At 34.3% G+C, this 22367-nt stretch overlaps 1 protein-coding gene across 1 annotated transcript in view; it reads left to right on the forward strand.

Annotated features, from left to right (window-relative positions):
- LOC143069520 (uncharacterized) overlaps positions 1-22367 on the forward strand; it is a 384816-nt gene that overhangs the window by 307337 nt on the left and 55112 nt on the right. The window lies entirely within an intron of this gene.

Below are 22367 nucleotides of genomic sequence, written 5' to 3' on the forward strand. Positions count from 1 at the left end.
GGAATTACACAATATTGACTGGGCATGTCTAGTTGGCACTTCCTGGATGCTAACAATTTAAAATTATGGCTAGGTCATGTTGGTTGTGTTTGGAAATGCATTTTACATATAAGAGATCAAGGAGGCATTTTGTTCAATAATATGGGTTACTCAGGATGTAATTGTGTAAGTACAAATGATTCATAGAACTGCATGTTTTAATCAAATCATTAATGTTATCATCATACATAATTAAGTAAGCAACTATATATACATGTATGTGTGATTAAAACACTTAAGCTATTAAAAGTTTGAATTTGTTACTGATGTACTGCACCATCATGATCATGTTTATTAAGAGTGTGTTAAATTCTGTAATGCAATTATACCTAGCTTTATACTCAATACATCTTGAGATTTTACCTTTTTCAGTTTTTAATACAAGTATATTATATATAATTATGTCATTTGAGAATGACTCCTGCCACTTTTTCAAAACTCAAATGCATGTATGTATTTCCTCACATCTCATGTCCAACTAAGTCGGACATCACGTGACTTTTGTGATGTATACTAACCGCCATTTTGTATTATATTGCCCCATATAAAATGCATAGGTGCTTCAATAAAGTTTGATTTTCTCATTAACCTGACCCGTTTTCGAACTTTTGCAAATCAATCCTTGATATTCAAACATATTTATATCAAACATTGTTGGTCCTAACAGTTTAATTTTTTTATTAAATTAGGTCAAATGAGAATCGTAAAAACATTACTTTTTCTCGTCATTTCTCCGTTGACTCAATGCTAAATTACCGATACCCATGTCTACTTGTACAACAAATAAAGAAATTTCGTTAATAAAAATAAAACTTTGCAATCCGATTGAGTATATTTAAACATATATCTGGCGTAAAATACAATTTGAAACAGTTTAATTTCTGGGCAATTTCGGTCAAAAATTGATTTAAAAAGGTGAATATTTCCGGATTTTTCAAAATGGTAGATGATGTATATGGAAATGTTGCATCAAATCAAGGATTTGTAAATTACGACCTTCCTTGATTAAATTTAATTGTTTATGTAGAATCTCTAATGTTTCTGTTATTTTCTTTGGTGATATTTCGATATGATTGATTTCAAAATTTCTTGAAAAAAAAATATTGTTTAAGAGTGACACGGGAACATTTTATTTTGACCGCCGCGATCCAAGATATATACTGTTACCAGACAATAGTAAGCAATAAAATTTTCTCTGCTTTTTTTAAAGGCGTTTTTCCTATTTTCTGTATAATTTATCTTTTTTATAGAAATATATTTATACTTTCCTTTTAGAACCAAAAAATATTTACGTCCCAAGACAGAAAAAAATCCAAACAATTATAATAGATAAATATTCTTTACCTTCAAAATCCCATCACTTGACGACCAGGTGAACTCTGACTTGGGTTGTAATGTTACATAACAATATATTGTCAGGTAGACGTGCAAACCAAAAGCAACCAGGTGACATTAAAAATCCTGTGTTTACATGCATGTATTACCAGAGTTTGAATTTTGTGATATACAAAAGTTTCATACAAATATATCTTCTCTTCCACGTGTCAGAAGAAGAATGTATCATAATAAACTTTAAGAAAATATGAACAATATAAAACAATTTCTTTAAAAAAAAAATTTTTTGCTTTAAAAGATAATCAAATTAATATTTAGGTTTCTATAATTATATATTTTAATAAATATTTTGATTCAAATTCTAGTTTAAATGGATTTGTTTTATTTCATAGAAAATTAAACAAGATTTCATTGAATATGATTTTATTAATTTTTTTTATTAATCTAATATTTTAAGGAAAATCCAGGCATTCATTAAATTGATGTAAAGTTAAACTTGTGTTAAAAAAATGTTATTGTATACATTTCAACATATATATATATATATATGTGTGTATATATATGTCTCTGATTTCAGCATAGACATATACTAGTATACAATTCCTCTGATTTTAACAACATTGTATACACGACAATATTTATCAACAGAGTAATCGGTCCTGAATAAGACTGATTCAGTTGGGTATGTCACGAGTTTGCAAGAATTCTTTCAATGGCTGTTTGTATAAAGACAGGAATTGATTTTTAAAACTGTTGCTATGTAATTTGAAAGAGATAAATTGAATGTGTCTACGCACATGACATTGGTATATGTGTAGTTCCTGCAAGTTTGCCGCAAGTTTGCAACAAACAATTGCCGCAAGCTTGCGGCAAATCTAATTTGCATAATTATGTTTCATTTGCATGGTAAAATGGTTGCGGCAACGTTTGCTGCAAGTTTGCGGCAACGTTTGCCGCAGGGCTTATTTTTCGGTACGGGAGGTTAACTTGAGAATTTTTAAGCAGTCAAGCAAGTTAACTTCGTCGTTGGTGGGCCAGACCTACGGTCTGCTTTTTTAGGACTGCTGCAGACCTATCTTGAAATCAAAAGAAGCCCATTTCCTGTCCTTGTTTATGTTATTTGACATGTTTAATCCCTCATTAACTAAAAAACAAAAATTGAGTGAAATAAATAAGAAAAATATAGGTAAGTAAACACTTCAATTTGTGTTAATTTTGATTGATATATAGGTGTGATTAAATTTGAATTATTCATATCACTGTCTTTGGACTTAATTGCATTCTGTACATCTTTATCGTTTCATTATTAAATGTAGAAAAAGTGCATTTACTAAGTATCTAAATTATCTCTAATCAAATATCACTTTTCTGATATCAAACTTGGTTATATCCCTTTCAATAACAAAAAGTTATTGGCAATTTTATAACGGTCAGGACATTGATCATGATAAAGATCAATTTGATCAGGTCAGGTTTTTTTAACATTTCAAATTTTTTTTTTTTTTCATAAAGTCTTATTTTGATACTACATGTATAATTTTCCTTGGTAAGGAACTTTAATTAAGTCAATTCTTTCAATAACAAAAAAGTTATTAACATTTTCTACATCGATAAGAACATTAGTCAGGGGTGAGTTAGGGCAGAGTCGACGTTGGTCAGATAAAATTATCGAACACTTAAAAGAAGTTTTTTGAGTATTTGTTCTTATAAATATCTCTATATTCAATTTTAGAATCTTCCTTGACATCAAATTTGACGTCGATCCTTCAAAGAACAAAAAAGTTATTAGCACTTTACATCAGTCAGGACATTAGTCATAGGAGGACGTAGTTGGTCAGGTCAAGTTTTCAAACTTTTAAAAATATTTTTTCCCCTTTTCTTCTTATATTTTCGTATTAAACGTTTTAATCTTCCTTTGTATAGAATTTGAAGTCTATCCTGTCAATAATAAAACATTTCTTAGCCGTTTTATTTCGGTCAGGACATTAGTAGTTTCAAAGTCAAGTTGGTCAGGTCAAATTTTCTAACTCTTATCAATATTTTTTTTAATCTTTTTTAATTTTATTTATTAAATATAAGTTCTCATCTTGCTTTATTCCAAATTTCAAGTAAATCCTTCCAATAATAAAAAAAAGTATGTAGCATTTTCATGGCTGATTTACTATACAGGTATATAGATTTACAAATTAAAGTGCACATATGGTCAGTTTGGTCAATGCAGTCATATAATTTTGTTGTACAAGTCAGCATGAGGTATCAAAACTACTGAAATTTTGTTACGTATCAGTCTTTTGAAGAAAAAAGAGGAAATGCCGGCATCCTTAGTTTTGCGAACAAAAATTTGTTGTTATTGTATTGCAATATTGTTGTCCGTTGTATTATACATTTAATCCTGACATAAAAAAATATGGTTGATTTACTATGCGGGTATATAGATTTTCAAATTAAAGTGCACATATGGTCAGTTTTGGTGGATGCGGTCAAATAATTTTTTTGTACAAATCAGCATGAGGTATCAAAACTACTGAAATTTTGTTACGTATCAGTATTTTGAGTTAAAATAGGGCATTCTGGCACCCTAAATTTATGCGAACAAAAATTTGTTGTTATTATATTGCAATATTGCTGTCCATTGTATTATACATTTAATCCTGACATAAAAAATATGGCTGATTTACTATGCGGGTATATAGATTTACAAATTAAAGTGCACATATGGTCAGTTATGGTCAATGCGGTCAAATAATTTTGTTGTACAAGTCAGCATGAGGTATCAAAACTACTGAAATTTTGTTACGAATCAGTATTTTGGGTAAAAAGAGGACATGCTGGCACCCTAAATTTATGCGAACAAACATTTGTTGTTATTATATTGCAATATTGCTGTCCATTGTATTATACATTGAACCCTGACATAAAAGAAAATGTCTGATTTACTATGCAGGTACATGTATATAGATTTATAAATCAAAATGCATATATGGTCAGTTTTCGTCAATGCGGTCTAGTAATTGTGTTGTACAAATCAAGTATCAGTATTTTGAGTTAAAATAGGGCATGCTGGCACCCTTAAAAGAGGGACGAAAGATACCAAAGGGACAGTCAAACTCATAAATCTAAAACTAACTGACAAAGTCATGGCTAAAAATGAAAAAGACAAACAAACAACAGCACACACGACACAACATAGAAAACTAAGGAATAAACAACACGAACCCCACCACAAAAACTAGGGGTGATCTCAGGTGCTCCGGAAGGGTAAGCAGATCCTGCTCCACATGCGGCACCCGTCGTGTTGCTTATGTGATAACAAATCCGCTAAATGGTCTAATTCGATAGGTCACATTCATGAAAGGGAAGGGGATTGTAGTTACGATGTAAGGAACATATCCGATATCATTTGTGAAACGGTTATTCCATAACGGTCAACCAACTCGTGATGGCGTCCGTAAAATTTACGAAGGGATGATTTCAACTTCACCATTTGGAACTCTTAATTTAATAGCTTCCTTGTGAGCAACAACCCTCTATCAAGAAAATCATGATAGGAAATGCAAGCACGGGAATATCGTATCAACTGGGAGATATATACCCCGTATGCAGGTGCTGCTGGAATGTTGCTACTTAGAAATGGAAAGTTCACAATTGGAAAGCTGAAATCATCTCTTTTGTCGTAAAGTTTTGTTTTCAACCGACCCTCATTGTAAATTTCTAGATGTAAGTCAAGGTATGAGGCCGACGTAACTGTATCTGTAGTATCCTTTATCTCTAGCTCGATTGGATAGATGCGTTCCACATAGTCACCAAATTTTGAATTATTTAGTGAAAGAACATCATCTATATAGCGAAAGGTAGAGTTAAAGGATATTGCTAACTTCTTATCTTTCTTCCTAAGAAGTTCCTGCATGAAGTCAGCCTCATAATAATAAAGACACAAGTCGGCAAGTAGAGGTGCACGGTTTGTTCCCATTGGAATGCTGACAGTCTGTTGAAAAACACGTCCCCCGAACGTTACAAATATGGTGTCAATCAAGAAATCAAGCATCTTGATAATATCAGTTTCAGAGAATTTTTTGTTCGAATCAGAGTGATCCTTTACAAAGTAGGATTTATCCCTGCCCAAGACAAGATACTTGTATCTACGTTGGCCATTCTCTTTTACGAAGCAAAGCAATACCAACTCTTTCAATTTGTCTTTTAGTTTGGAATGTGGAATACTAGTGTACAGTGTAGAAAAGTCAAATGTTTTAATACTGTTACAAGATGAAAGAGAGTTAGATTGTATGTAATCTAAAAGATCTTTGGAATTTTTAAATATCCACATCTGATTCACGCCCCCTCTAGAATAGGCAGTTTCACAATAACTCTGAAGCCCGTCTTTGATTGCTGATAAAATAGATGTTAATAATTTAGAAAGAGGTTTCGTGGAGCACTTGGAAGACCCAGCATAAACTGTTGTTTGTAAGGACACTTATGTAGTTTAGGTATCCAATACAGTGATGGCAGATCCAGTTCTTCATCATTGGTTTAAATTCCAAAGGAACACAGAACAGACCTATGATTATCCAGGATTTCCTCTTTGGTAAGTGTCGTGAGGGTATATGTTGAGTTTCCAAGTGAATTGTCAATACCTAATTCGTTTATCAAGCAGTTAATGTAATGAGTTTTACATACAAAAACGATGTTGTTTGCGGCTTTATCTATGGGGACAACAACATATTTGTCATGGAGGTAGGATAGGTGTTTTGGAACATTTGGGTCTTTAAAGATTGACGTAGCATGGGCATTGATAGACCCATTCACTTTCTTAATTCTGATTTGTATTAACGACCTCACTGCCTTAATCCATTCGGAAAGAGTGTCTACGTCTTACTTCTCGCGCTTAGCCCATTGCCTGGCATAATCCTCAACTGAAGTTGTATTTCCAATTGATGGATTTAGGCTCACGATATTTCGGACCTTTCGATAACACATTTTGTAGAGAAGTGTTATTAACAATGTTGAGGTCACCGGTAATAACGTGGCCAGCAGGATTATATGTGAATTGGGAACTAGCACAAGTGCAATCAGGAGGTTTAGACTTGAAGTCGTCAATATCGAGATCCTGCAAAACGTGTTTGTAATTGAAAATTTTAGTTGCAATAGGTTTGGTATAGGTATAAGAAATGATTGGTACAGACTGGTCTTTGAAATAAGGAGGTATTTTCGATTGAACTAATTTATGATGAAGGATATTGCCTAAGTTGACGCCATCGATACCTTTGTTGGCAAAGGAAAGATTAAGGAAAGATCTTTTCTCTTTTTCATCTTTTCCAATGCGGGCTGGCTTGAAAAGTCTGTGACTTCAATATCCGAAATTATAGCTGTAATTTTGTATTGGTTTGAATGAGGGTTTGTAACAGTGGATTGGCAACATAAATTGAACAGAGAATGAAGTAATTTATGTGAACAAAACTTTGTTGTTATTGTATTGCAATATTGTTGTCCATTGTATTATACATTTAATCCTGACATAAACAATATGGCTGATTTACTATGCAGGTATATAGATTTACAAATTAAAGTGCACATATGGTCAGTTTTGATCAATGCAGTCGTATAATTTTGTTGTACAAGTCAGCATGAGGTATCAAAACTACTGAAATTTTGTTACATATCAGTATTTTGCGGAAAAAGAGGACATGCTGCCACCCTAAATTTATGCGAACAAAAATGTGTTGTTATTATATTGCAATATTGCTGTCCATTGTATTATACATTGAACCCTGGCATAAAAAAATATGGCTGATTTACTATGCAGGTATATAGATTTACAAATTAAAGTGCACATATGGTCAGTTTTGGTCAATGCAGTCATATAATTTTGTTGTACAAGTCAGCATGAGGTATCAAAACTACTGAAATTTTGTTACGCATCAGTATTTTGAGTAAAAAGAGGACATGCTGGCACCCTTAATTTTATGTGAACAAAAATTTGTTGTTATTGTCTTGAAATATTATTGTCCATTGTATTATACATTTAATCCTGACAGAAAATATGGCTGATTTACTATGCGAGTATATAGATTTACAAATTAAAGTGCGCATATGGTTAGTTTTGGTGGATGCGGTCAAATAATTTTGTTGTACAAATCAGCATGAGGTATCAAAACTACTGAAATTGTGTTACGTATCAGTATTTTGAGTAAAAAGAAGACATGCTGGCACCCTAAATTTATGCGAACAAAAATGTGTTGTTATTATATTGCAATATTGCTGTCCATTGTGTTATACATTTAATCCCGACATAAAAAAAATATGGCTGATTTACTATGCAGGTATATAGATTTACAAATTAAAGTGCACATATGGTCAGTTTTGGTCAATACAGTCATATAATTTTGTTGTACAAGTCAGCATGAGGTATCAAAACTACTGAAATTTTGTTACGTATCAGTACTTTGAATAAAAAGAGGACATGCTGGCATCCTAAATTTATGCGAACAAAAATTTATTGTTATTGTATTGCAATATTGTTGTCCATTGTATTAAACATTGAATCCTGATATAAAAAAATACGGCTGATATACTATGCAGGTATATAGATTTACAAATTAAAGTGCACATATGGCCAGTTTTGGTTGATGTGGTCAAATAATTTTGTTGTACATAAGTCAGCATGAGATATAAAAACTACTGAAAGGAGTAGGTCCGGTAAGACCCCTTTTTGGCCCCAAAATATAACAGTTTTACAAAATTGTTAAAATGTAAACTTTTAGTTATTTATTGGACAGTTGAATGCTTCTGCTACATAAATATGGGCTGTTTTTGACAATACAATGCACATATATCGGGTTGTAGCACCATTAAGTCGTGCTAAATTACTGAAATCTTCAAAATTCTATCATTTTAGTTAAATTTTAGACGGTTTCCTTGTAAAACGAAAGTGGCCGCATTCGTGTTCATCCTTAATATTGAAATGTAAGTTGTATTTTATGATGATACATAACATATATAAAGGTTGTGGATGAACACGGATGCGGCCACTTTCATTTTTGACAAAAACAATCTGAAAAGTGACGTTTTTTGGCATATTTGAGAGATTTTTCATATTTGAACTTGAATCGGATCGTTTTTAATGACTAAATCAGTTAAAATCTTTCACTTATACTAATTAAATCAAGTGAAATAGACACTTAAGTCTTTAAAAAGTGGTCAAAATCTTTCTTTAGATGAAACTGAAATTTGAGGCCAAAATGAGTCCTTACCGGACATACTCCTTTTGTTACGTATCAGTATTTTGAGTAAAAAAAAGACATGCTGGCATCCTAAATGTATGCGAACAAAAATTTGTTATTGTATTGCAATATTTCTGTCCATTGTATTATAAATTTAATCCTGACATAAAACATATGGCTGATATACTATGCGGGTATATAGATAAACAAATTAAAGTGCACATTTGGTCAGTTTTGGTCGATGCTGTCAAATAATTTTGTTGTACAAGTAAGCATTCGGTATCAAAACTCCTAAAATTTTGTTACGTATCAATATTTTGAATAAAAGGAGGACATTATGGCACCCTAAATTTATGCGAACAAAAATTTGTAGTCATGTGTTTAAATGAATTAAACTATTGCTGATTGTGGCTGCATAGTTCAAGGATGTATAATTAACAAGGACGTATACAACTAACATCAAATACACTTCTTTTCAAAGATATACATAATAAAGTGCAAATATGGTTGAATTTGATAGGTATTGGAATATATATTCAGTGCCCGTTGTCATTGTAACCAAGATCGTTTTTATAATTAATAGATTGTCAGATCACAGATAAATGTGTGTTACAAGCGTGTTTTATGCGTACTTAATTTTCAAATATTTGTATTTAATACGTACTGTTTATAAAACGGAAGTATCAATTTTACTTTATTTTCGATGTTTATACTACAAAACAAAGATATAACAATTATTTTTTTTTAAATCGATGTAGAGAGGTCCTGGTTACAAGTTAACGAGATTCACTTTTTGTCGAGTATCGAGTTGCGAGATATTAAAGTCGAGTTGCGAGTTACGAAAGTCGAGTTGCGAGTTACGAATGTCGAGTTGCGAGTTACGAATGTCGAGTTGCGAGTTAAGAAAGTCGAGTTGCGAGTTACAAAAATCGAGTTGCGAGTTAAGACAGTCGAGGTGCGAGTTACAAAAGTCGAGTTGCGAGTTAGGAAAGTCGAGTTGCGAGTTAAGAAATGGGTTGCGAGTTACAAAAGTCGAGTTGCGAGTTACAAAAGTCGAGTTGCGAGTTAAGAAAGTCGAGTTGCGAGTTACAAAAGTCGAGTTGCGAGTTACAAAAATCTAGTTGCGAGTTACAAAAGTCGAGTTGCGAGTTAAGAAGGTCGAGTTGACAGTTAAAAAAGTCGGGTTGCGAGTTACAAAAGTCGAATTGCGTAAAAATGTGGAAGCGAAACTATTTATCACAAATCATTACTAATGTATAAGGCAAAACATGGCTTAGCTCCAGAATATATGTCCAGTCTTATTGTATCAGCTTCTGCAAACCAAAAATATAATACGAGATTTTCATCCTCAGATAATTTTATTATTCCAAAACCAAATACAGAGTTGTATAAGTCTAGTTTCTCGTACAATGGACCAAAAGTGTGGAATGCTCTTCCTAATTCAATAAAAAAATCAAATACAGTATCCGAATTTAAACATAAATACAAATCTATGTACTTTTTACATTACCATCATATTTTTACTGTAATGCCATATCATAATTGTTTATTGTATTTTAAATTGTACATAATCTTTATTTACCATTATTATTGATGCATTGTTTATTTGTAATGTAATTATTATTGTATTAAGAGAGCCTTATTGAAAATTGGTGTAATCCAAATGAGTTACTCTCTCTAAATAAAGATATTATTATTATTATTATTATTATTTAAACTTTTTGGTGTCACTTTTTAACATTTTTGAATGATGATTGCTTATAGAATTATATACAGTATTGTTTATTTGTTTTGTTGTTTGGACTTCATCTAAGTCTCTTGTAAAAGTAAAATGGATTGCTTACATAATCACTACGTATAGTATTTTCTGAAGATGCAGATAGCCTTTTGAAATACAGCGGATGGCTTGCAAGTTTATTATTATTAAATTTCGTAGCTAGCACCGTCATATCAAACGTAAAGATAGATAGCAAACAAACTATAGTACATGTAAAAGACCGGGCCCCTTCTGCAGATTTCGTTTATATTGGTTTTTTTTGGGGGGGGCAGCTGCAGAGCCGGGCAATATTCGCTAGGGACCGCAAAATTAATTCTTTGGCAGTGACACTCAAAATTATGTACGTTAAAATCATATATGGGTACATTGGCTAGAGATGAAGGGGAAATGATGGGCGTGCATAAAACCAGTTTAAACCCGCCACATCTTTGTGTCTGACCTAAACAAGGAACCTTTAGCCTTTGTTGCATGCTCTTGTATTTTTTTCAATTTTGGTTCATCTTCATATTTAGGAGCATATAATGGCGTCCATATTCTTGATCTAATGAACGTTGTGTATCGGGGCCTTATCGGGGATCCATCTAGGTGTATGATTTCTCGCTGAGTTGAAGACCCAATGACCTTTGGTTGAATTGAATATTTTGGTTAGGTTGCTGTCTCTTTGACTCATTCTCCGTTTTTAATTCTTTAGTCTATACATGTAGCTGTCAAAGATACTATTGTAAAAACTACATTTGCACCATTTTATAGTTAAGATTTAATTGGAAAGTTTTAAAAGTTTATTGTTACATCGTGAATAAGATTTGTTTTAAGTATTCCTCCTGGGTATTAAGTATTAGTAACTTATATATTCATACTTATAAGTAAGATATAAAACTGAGTCACTTAGGTTTTAAAATTATATAGTGTTCACATGTTTAAGATTGCCAATTATGGGTTAGTAAAATGTTAGTCTTTAAAGAATCCAATTTGTATTGTTTCACATTTTTCATGTTTGGGCCGTTTATAGCAGACTACAAAGAATGGATTTTGAAGGCCATACGGTTGTCTATGGTAGCTTTTATCCACTTCAGTTGAGCTTGATGGTGCCTCATTGCCAATCATACCACATCTCCTTATTTTTATATAGAGGAAATGATTCTGTAGCAATCTAGGATCACACATCAGTATAGTCAGTTATCCAGTGTAAATTAGTATGTCCGACGTGTTGCCTTCAAATCTTGTGTTAGAACAAACTTTTGGTTTTAACTATAGTGTATAGCGCTTTCTTTTAGTTTTTATGATGTCGTAAATTTATAACAGAACTGAGCTTACCATTATTAGTGGTTACTAGTACTATAACCGATTCTGGAAATCAGCAGCGATGTAATTAGGAATATCTCCAGAAATAGTTTTATGAAAAAACAATAATTTGTTTTTCTGACGTCTTTTCTGGAGGGAATCCCAACCTATTCCTTGTACACAGTTCCATTTCGAAGCCCAGTTACAATTCTAGCAGCAGCTTGTTGTACTGACTCAATGAGATCTGATTCTTCTTTTGTGCAGTTATCCCAAATTATGTTCCCATATTTCAATATAGGCCTTATAAATGCAATATAAAGTCTTTTCAGAGACTGTCTATCAATCTTATGTTTTAAATATCTAATAATATTAAGACGTCTACAAGCTTTTGAATAAATATCCTGTAAGTGACTTGCCCATCTGTCAATAGATGATAGGGTTATACTTAGATGTTTATGTTCTGAGATATTTACTAGTATCATCAGCAAACAGTTTCATTTTGTTTGTAACTACATCTACAATGTCAGTCACAAACAATAAAAGCAGAAAAGCGCCCAAGATGGACCCTTGAGGGACTCCTGCCTTGACAGTATTCCTATTAGAAAAAAAAACATTTACTCCAACCCTTTGATATCTTTCAGAAAGATAAATTTCGAACCAGTTAAACAAATTAGCCTTTGTTCCATATTTTCTTAATTTATACAGAAGTCCCATGTGCCAAACGCGATAAAATGCCTTTGACACATTACAAAAAATAAATCTGACATCTTTCCCTTTGTCAAGATTTTTTTCAATTTCATCATATAATAAAAGTAACTGATTTATAGTAGAATCCTTGATACGGAACCCTGACTGTTGATCAGTTAATAGGGCATGATCGTGCATGTAGTTATGTAAAGACTTGAAAAATTTTCTAAAACAATTTGTAACAGAGATAGGCCTGTAGTTTGAAATACTGTCCTGATCTTCTTTGTTGATATTGAAAATTTGGAAATGTTCATTCACTTCCTGGTCTTTTATCATTATGTCAGACAGCTCATAGGGTGCAAACGGTGGGACAATAGGCAATTGCGGTTCTTTATCAAATCTTGATATTGAGAAAAAATAATCAATTCATTAATAGCTGTGACTTTTTCAACGGGGTGAATAAGAATCTCTCCATTTACCTTAATGGGAGAATTTTGACTCTCTTTATTTTTAAATTTGCAAACCCTCTTAGCTATTCTACACCACTTTCTGGGAGGGGATTTATCGAATAGGAAATCAGTGTGCAAATTAATCAGGTACTAACGGTTTGCCTCTCTTACTGGATCAATCACTTCATTTCTAAGTTCTTTATTTTTTTTCCAATCTGAAACTTAATTTCTTGATTTAGCTTTTTTGTAATCACGGTTACGCTTTCGCATTTTAGCTTTGTTACAGGTTGTTATCCAAGGTTTGTCCCTGAGTATATAACCAGTTCTTTTCTTTTTTGAATATATGAGTCCATGACATGATGAACTTCTTGGTTAAAATTTGACCAATTATTTTATTCGTGCACGGAAGATTTTTAAAACATTCATTCAAATTGTTTCCTTGTAAAGACATATTTGCTGATGCATAATCCCCGCTCTCAGAACCAAAGACTACTTTTGAATAAGCCTTTTGTCTAGCAGTGGAAAAAAATTATCTCAATAAGTGTTAGACAGTGATCTCTACAGAAACTTGGTAGTATCATACTATTTCTTAGTATACTCTAAGATTATTCATATATATAGGTCTGATAGTGCTGCAGTTGAGAAGGTTATTCGAGTAGGTTCCTTAACAATATTTTCTATGTCATATCTTTCACGGATTCTTGATTTCCTACTAGTCGGACTTCCTTTTAGTAAATCTATGTTCAGTCACCAAGCATTATTACATTTTTATCAGTATTTATTACAATATCTAATAAATTTTCAAAATGGTCAAGATTTAATATGTGCATTTGGAGGGCTATAAAAACATACAACTAAGAATCTACCAGTTTTTGTTTAAAAACGATGAATGGAATACGAAAAGTAAACATAGATTCCGCTATTTTTTTTATTATCTTCTAAACCGTTAAGTTCTAGTACTTTGCTGCAAATCCTCATCTTCAAACGCATTGACCGTTCGTTATCTAGCAATAGTCTACACACATGTCTTTGTTTAATGACTTGTGATGCATATGAACCAAAAAAAATGATTAGTATTCCAATGAGCAAACTTTTGCAATGTGTTATAGTCCGCGCGAGATGCAGAATTTCCTTTACTATTCTATTTTTAGGATTATTTGTTTACGAAATATAAGGTGATAAGGTAATTTGCGGAGCGTAGCTATAATCCGACACCCCTAAATTCCGACAGTCCAGTAGTCCAATAGTCCGATAGTCCGACGGTCCGATAATCCGACAGTTCTTCTGCTTCAAAGAATATGGATATCGTACTATATATATAAGCTTATTAATATACTATTGAAATGCAAGCAGTTTGTAAAATTTTAAAAATGGAATCAAGGGCAGTTTAATTGGATAAAATATAAAAAATTATATCCTATACTGTTTGAACAAATTGATTATGTCATTAATATAAAATTCCATTCCTGTTCATCTATCTAATCTAGTTTGTTTTCACGCATGCGCTTGTATGTAACGTATGAGGATGTCACATGTATTATTTTGATCTACATTCACTTTCATGACTATTCCTTATAAGAACACACCTGTCGTTTACCTTCTGGTTGACCTAAAAGCTAGAACCCCGGAAGCCTCCAGATTGCGCACAGAGGTCTTGCAGATCGGCCAAGGAGAGACACCAGACCGAGATATGGAGGACACTCGTCTCTCCGAAGACGAAAGTTCGGTCTCGTCAGACGAAGACATGGCCGACGAGACAACAGACCTATCGTCAGACGATGCTGAGAGACGAGAAGATCTCATCGCCTGTCGGGATTGTGGAGTAGTGTTTGCTCACCTTCGTGGATTGGAAGCCCATGGTCAGCAAGGGTGTGGGAAGAAAAACGGCATTGTTCTCCCGATGACCGGGAAAGATGTAGAGGATGCTTTGAGCGGATTAACCGTGACCGTGTGCTGTGCAGAAGACTTACCTAGCTATGTGAGCGACAGACCTAGAACGTTTGTGGTCAATACGGACAACTGTGACCAAAAGGGGAGTCATTGGGTGGCTTTTCATTTTCCCGCATCGGGTCCACCCGAATTTTTCGACTCCTTAGGACGATACCCGGAAAACGTACCAACGCTATTTTAGAAATGTACTCATCGTGAATGGACCGGAATACTGTGTGGTTGGCAATCAAATTCAACCCGATGATTCAAATACCTGTGGCTTGTATTGTATTTATTACGTCAAATTGAGATGTCGAGGACTCGAGATGAAGGACATTATCAGTACCTTTTCATCCACTGACTTGATTAAGAATGACAGTAAACTCGTAGCCCTATTTGGTTAAAAAATAAAAAAAAAAAAAGAAAATAAAGAAATAAATAATAAAACAGGAAAAGAAAAGAAAAGAATCTTAAACCACCTACATGTATATGTAGCAGGTCTCAAGTCTTGAACCAGATCTGATATCTGGAAGTGTGAGAGAGATTTAGGTGTTCGTGTGAGTCATATCCTTGGGTATGCATCCCCATGTCGAGTCCAACTCTGATGTCCGTGCTGAGGCCCAAATATAGTATAGTGTACGCGCGCAGGTCTGACTATAACGTCTCGCGTCCCGATTTCAGGTCCAAATATGGAGTTGGTGTTCCGATGTCCGCGTGAAGGCCCAAATATAGTGTTCGCGTCCGCGCTCAGATCCAACTATAGCGCTCGCGTCCGCGCGAAGGCCCAAATATGGCGTCGGCCTGTAAGTCATACCCTTAGATTTCAGTCAACTACGGCGTCCACGCTAAGGCCCAAATATAGCGTCAGCGCATGCGCGCAGCTCGCATCCCGCGTCCGAGGTTTGGGGGTCATACTGCTCGCCTATCACTACTACTGTCCCAGGTTAGAGGGGTTGGCACCTTTATTCAATATGTTAAACCCTGCCACATTCTATACATGCCTGTAATTGAGTTGTAATTGAGTTGTTGTCATTTTTTGCTGTTTCTTGTATCTTTTTTTCGTTTATTGTTTGCATAATTAGTTCTTGTGTTGTGTCGTTACACCACTGTCCCATGTTAGGGAAGGTTGGCGCCTTCAAACATGTTTAACACCGCCATATTCAATATTCTACATGTGCCTGCTCCAATTCAGGGGCTTGTAGTGCAATGGTTGTCGTTGGTTCATGTCTGCTTTATCTGTTTTTTTCGTTAAAAATAAGGCTGTTGGTTTTCTCAATTGAATTGTCATATTTTTCATGTCAGGGATATTTATAGCCGACAATACATGCAGTATTGGTTTTCTTATTGTCGAAGGCCGTACGATAGCCTATACTTGCTTACATCCATTTTTTGAACTATGGTGGATAGTTGTCTCATTGGCAATCATATTACATTTTCTTTTTATATTTACTTGAAAAAAGACAAATTTATGTGCTGCAAACATCAATTCGAAATGTGCTGTGTGGAGACTGGTTTGACCCATTCGCGACTATAATTTAAGTATTTATTCTCCTATGAAGTTTTATAGAGATAAAAAGCTGATTGACAAAATACATATTTATATATTTTAAACGGTAGAGACTGTACCATAGTGAACAGACTTCGGAGCTGTCACCTTAGACTTTCAATATTAAATAGATGTCTTATATGTTATACACAACGTACACGATTGGTGATGAGTAGATTGATGGCACATTTGTTTGCATTCGAACGGCATTGCTTTATCTTTCATGCACGAGATGATTTACAGGGGCGGATCCAGCCATTTTAAAAAGGGGGGTTCCTAACCCAGGACAAAGGGGGGGGGGGGGTCCAATTACATGTCCCCATTCAAATGCATTGATCGTCCAAAAAAAGGGGTGTTCCAACCCCCGGAACACCCCCTCTGGATCCGCGCCTGTTTTAGGGGATATCCATTCTCCACTGATATGACCATGTTAATATCTGTTTGGTTTCATTATGCTCTTCAAAATAGAAAGTGGCATGACTAGAATAAAAACAAGAAATATCAAGATATTTCAGTCATCTTGCTGTGGCATTAGCTGTCTGATAAATTCGCCATTTTTTACATAAGAAAATGCCTGTACCAATTAAGGAATTTGACAGTTGTTATCCATTCGTTCAATATGTTTGAGCTTTTGATTTTGCCTTTTGATTGCGGAAAGTTTTGAATTTTGCTCGGAGTTCGGTATTTTTGTTATTTTACTTTTTTTAAAGGTATAATTTGTAAAATATTTGTGTTATTGAGGTGCTGTCTCCCTAGTGTTTATTCCAGTTATAAGGATCATCACAGACTTTTCCCTTTTTTCACATAGCTTGATATCAGGTGTAAAAATTGATGAGTAATCAGTATCCAGGTTGTTGGGAATATATGAGGTTGTTAAACAGGGAGACACATATTTTTTTAGTTTTATATGAATACATTTCATGTGCCGGAAAATACGACAGCTGGACATTTGTGACGTCATATATCAAACAATGACGTCATTTGATGGATGCCGTCACGCCCTAATGGCATTAAATTGGGGCACTAACGGGCATTGATGAAAAATATTACACTGTTTAGTCTTAAGTATTTTATTTGAAAGAGATACAGCAATGATGAGAAGCTTGCAGAAAATAAAACATCGACATATGTATGTATATGCACAGCCGGTGTGGAAACATATATGTTCCTCCGGCAGCAAAAAAGTTATAACTTACTCGGGGGGGACACTTCACTTTAATGATAGCGGCCGGGTGCCGCTGGGGTTCTGTTATTCATATAATTTAAATTTTAAAAATGTATACCTTTTCATATATTGCGTAGGTTAAAAATGTTACCTTTTCCCATATTGTTTGTGTTTCATCTTTCATGTAGTGTTATGTAAGAGTGGATTACCAAAGCCGGGACGGTGTTAAAGAGAGAAAAATGGTTGATAAAACACAGCCGAGAAAGATGACAGACGAAGAAGTTATGGGAAGTTTACTGACCTTATCACATATTTCCGGTAGTTTTCCCGACCTATTCACATATTTTCAAGCTTGAAAAGGTGACCTCTTACAGCAGCACGTTCTATCACCTTGTATATAAATATAGGAAGTGCCCCCCCCCCCCCCCCCCCCTTTTCAGAGATAACCGAGTACCCAAATTGCACCTATTTAGAAAAATATAGCAACGGAAATCTTACAAGATTTCCTAGAGACTAAACAATTTGTATTTTTATGATTTGATACTATTCGCGGCTTTCAACATAGGTAAACATATTTAGATATACACAAAACGTTCACAGTCTTTATCAACAGATGGACTGTTTACTGAAAAAGCAAAATGTTCGAAAACGTCACCATGCGACGTCATCAAAACGTCATCTTATTAAAATTAGCAAATACAATATATTATAAGTATCCATTTCGTAAAATATGAGGAGTAAGCATGGACTAATATCCAATTGTTCAAAATATTTGAAGAAATTAAACAAAAGCTCGGTTATTAGACTTTTGACGATGTGAATTTAAGCATGGATGCAATTTGGGTACTCCTCATTACAGAATCATGGATAGTTTGGAGGTTGATTCAAGGCCATTTTTTTATGACTCAATATGGATTAAAAATTAAATTGGTGTACCTATACAATAAAGAAGGATAGGGCTACAAAATAAACCCAGTATGGACATTTTTTTCTTGATCATAAAACAACGTAGGTGAAAAAACTGTCAAAATAGGTGCAATATTCATATTGGGTACCGTCACGTTAGGCTACGGGAATTAAACATTGTCATTGGTTGGTTTTAAAGGAATCAACGAAGCATGACTTGAGCCAGCTGCGGAACCCGACCGTAGCTTTTCATGGTCCTTATTATAAATTTATTGATTTTGCAGATATATAATATGGTCCGCAAATTGTCAAAAAATATCAAAAGTACCTATGAGCTACAGTTCCGCAGCTAAACTGGAGCGGACCCCCTCTTAGCTTTAGGCAGTCAATATACCTTATCGCTGATCCCGGCTGACCCAACCGCTTGAGCTTTTGACGCATACAGCAATCACTTTTCCATTGTGGCGTCAGATATTTTGTTTAGTGACGACAAAAGTTTACGGGAACCTGTGTGATATCTAGTAATGGCGGACAAATAGCGATAAGGTGTATGGGCTCCCACTTGTGAAAATTTCTGGATCCTCCACTGGACTAATAGTAAGACTGTCATCACTCTTCAGAGGTCATCTCAGTCAATGGCAAATTAAATGTGGTCTAGTCTAAAATACGCATGAAATTATGATACACAAGAACACGCACGTTCATACATTGTTCATTAATAATTGGCTAAGATTGTCAGTTTTCCTATCGAAGTTTGATGGTTCTATCGAAAAATACGCAGGACGAGTTTTTTATTCTGCTTTAGTCAATGTACTTTTTATTATCAAAATCCTTTTGCACAACAATTTCAAATGCTCGACTTAGCAATAGATATAACGAACTAGCTAAGTTTAGTCTTAGATGCATGATTTTTTTTTATTAGTTATTGGCTTTGAACTAGCTGTCAGTATTCTCAGATCTGTACTTATTGTCTTTTTGTTGTTTGGATATACAAGTACCCGGCGACGTCCACTCTGTGTTTTTGTTGGATGTATTTCTATTTGTATCCATCTGATGATTTAAGCCTTATTAACATTATGGCATACAAATGTGTTATACGCACGTCAAAATTTTGACGGGACCTATTATGGTATACAAATGTCCGGCTTCCGTCTGTCCGTCCTTCCGCCTATCCAGTCTTCACGATAAACTTTTGAATCCACAAGCCCGAAGCTCAATTTTACAAAATTTTGAGTTGGGTTCTGTTGGCATGTAGAGAAGAATTTCACAAGCCAGAAAGCAATTTTACAAGCCATGGCTGTAGGACTTGTGGTTAAGTGTGAATACTGTCTATCTGTCTGTTCGTCTAAAACATGTCGCACCGTAACTTGTGAACAACTTATCAAAATTTCATGAAACTGAATATAGTTGTTCCTTATTATGGTCAAACGATCTGTATACTTTTTGGTGAAAATAAGATTAAAACTTTTAGGGTTACGGGACTTTGTAACTAAAACAGGGGTGTGTTTTTTCACACGTCGCGCCGTATCTCAAAAACGATTTATGATTATTGCTTAAAACTTTACAAACTTCTTATTTATATAAATCTAAAGATCTGTAAACTTTTTGGTAATGATTCAAAATTTTATCTTAGAGATATTGAGTTTTTTGTTAAAAAAAAGGGGAGGGGTTCACACGTCGCGCCGTATCTCAAAAGCGATTCATGATTATTGCTTAAAACTTTACAAACTTCTTAGTTATACTAATCTAAAGAGATATGGGAAGATGTGGTATGAGTGCCAATGAGACAACTCCCCATCCAAATAAAAATTTATAAAAGTAAACCATTATAGGTCAGGCACGGCCTTCAACACGGAGCCTTGGCTCACACCGAACGGCAAGCTATAAAGGGCCCCAAAAATTAGTAATGTAAAACCATTCAAACGGGAAAACTAACGGTCTAATCTATATAAAAACGGGAAACGAGAAACACGTATTAACTACATAAAAATAACGACAACTACTGTACATAGGACAGGTGCAAACATTTGCAGCGGGATTAAACGTTTTAATGGTACCAAACCTTCTCCCTTTTCTGAAACAATAGTATAACATCACAACATAGAAAAACACACTATAAAATATCAATTGGAAGGCTTAACTCATTAACTGCGAGTACTCTCAGATCTGTACTTATTGTCTTTTTGTTGTTGGGATATACAAGTACCCGGCCACGTCCACTCTGTGTTTTTGTTGGATGTATTTCTATTTGTATCCATCTGAGTAAAGCCTTTTTCAACATTATGGTATACAAATCTGTATTCTTTTTGGTGATGATTCAAAATTTTATTTTAGACTTATTGAGTTTTTTTGTAAAAAAAAAAAGTGGGGGTTTCAAATGTCGCACCGTATCTCAAAAATGATGTATGATTATTGCTGAAAACTTTACACACTTCTTATTTATATTAATCTTAGTAAGATCTGTATACTTTTTGGTGATGATTCAAAATTTTATTTTAGAGTTATTGAGTTTTTTGTTAAAAAAAGGGAGGATTTTCACATGTCGTGCCGTATCTCATAAACTATTTATGAATATTGCATAAAACGTCACACACAAGATAACGGGTGTATCATGCGCTCGTGGCGCAGCTGTTTATTATAGTTTGTTCTTATGTTGTACTGTTACACCACTGTCCCAGGTTATGGGGAGGGTTGGGATCTCGCTTACATGTATAACACACCATATACTGTATGTATATATGCCTGTCGCAAGTCAGGAGCCTGTAATTCAGTGGTTGTCGGTTTTGTTGCTGTGTTACATATTTGTTTTTCGTTCATTTATTGTATTTAAATTAGGCCGTTAGTTTTCTCGTTTGAATTGTTTTACATTTGTCATTTCGGGGCCTTTTATAGCTGACTGCGGTATGGGCTTTGCTCATTGTTGAAGGCCGTACGGTGACCTATAGTTGTTAATTTCTGTGTCATTTGATTTTTTGTGAAAAGTTGTCTCATTGTGACATTGACAATCATACCACATCTTCTTTTTTATATATCTAAGTAGTAGTCTTTCCCAAAGTCGCTGGACATTAAGCAAAGTCCAGTTAAGTACAAGTTTAGTAAACCAAATGTTTAGTCGATTTCTCAAAGCCTTGCCAACCACTGTAAGTGTTTTAAAAACCGTTAAAGCAAGTTAAGCTAAGACAGTATAACTAGTCAGCTAAGACCCCGTTCACACTAGGACATTTTTATCGATTTAAACTAGACGTTCACTTTAGATCGATTAAAGGGCCAATGTGTACGCTTTGAATCGATCTTCAATCGGTCTAAACTAAAACACCAAAAGAGGTAGTTTAGTTTGAATCGATCTAAAGAAAACCGATCTTACTTTAAATGTGAAAGCAGAGATCGGTTTAAACTAGTACGATTGAATCGAAAATAACGTATGCGCATGTACAGCGCCAAAACTATCTCAGAGGTTCGTTTGTTTAACCCATATTTCCCTGTTTACAGACATTTAAAACAAACTGAAAACATTTTGTCTTTGCCATCGCAGAGATTTGCGAAATCTGTGTCTTCTTTTCTTCAGTCTTCATGCTGAACTGCTATATCTACAGGCCCGCAGCTCAATTTTTGAACATTTTTAGTTAGATTCTGTTGGACTGTAGGTTTGATTTTTACAGGCCCAAGAGCAATTTTACCAGCCTGGGCTGCCACTCGGCGTGAAGACTGTTTCTTATGATGATTTTTTTTCTTTTCAGGAACCGCAATATTTCTTCGTGTTGTAACTTCGTTACTACAGATATTTTTTTTCAAAATTAAAGAAAACGGCAATAACACCTGAACCAAAATGGTAACTTCTGATTCAGGAGAAACAATAACTTTATCTTTTTTTTTTAAGTGTAGGTGTCAGAGTATTAATAGATGAATTTAATAAATCAGTTCTATTTATACACAATGTTTACAGTTTTACGGGTAAAAAGGTTAGATCGATTGCGTTTTTAATTGTAGTGTGAACTAGTGTGAACACAGTGGATCGGTTTAGACCGATAGAGATCGT

The sequence above is a fragment of the Mytilus galloprovincialis genome, chromosome 3 (genome assembly GCF_965363235.1).
Source record: "Mytilus galloprovincialis chromosome 3, xbMytGall1.hap1.1, whole genome shotgun sequence".
Taxonomy (NCBI): domain Eukaryota; kingdom Metazoa; phylum Mollusca; class Bivalvia; order Mytilida; family Mytilidae; genus Mytilus; species Mytilus galloprovincialis.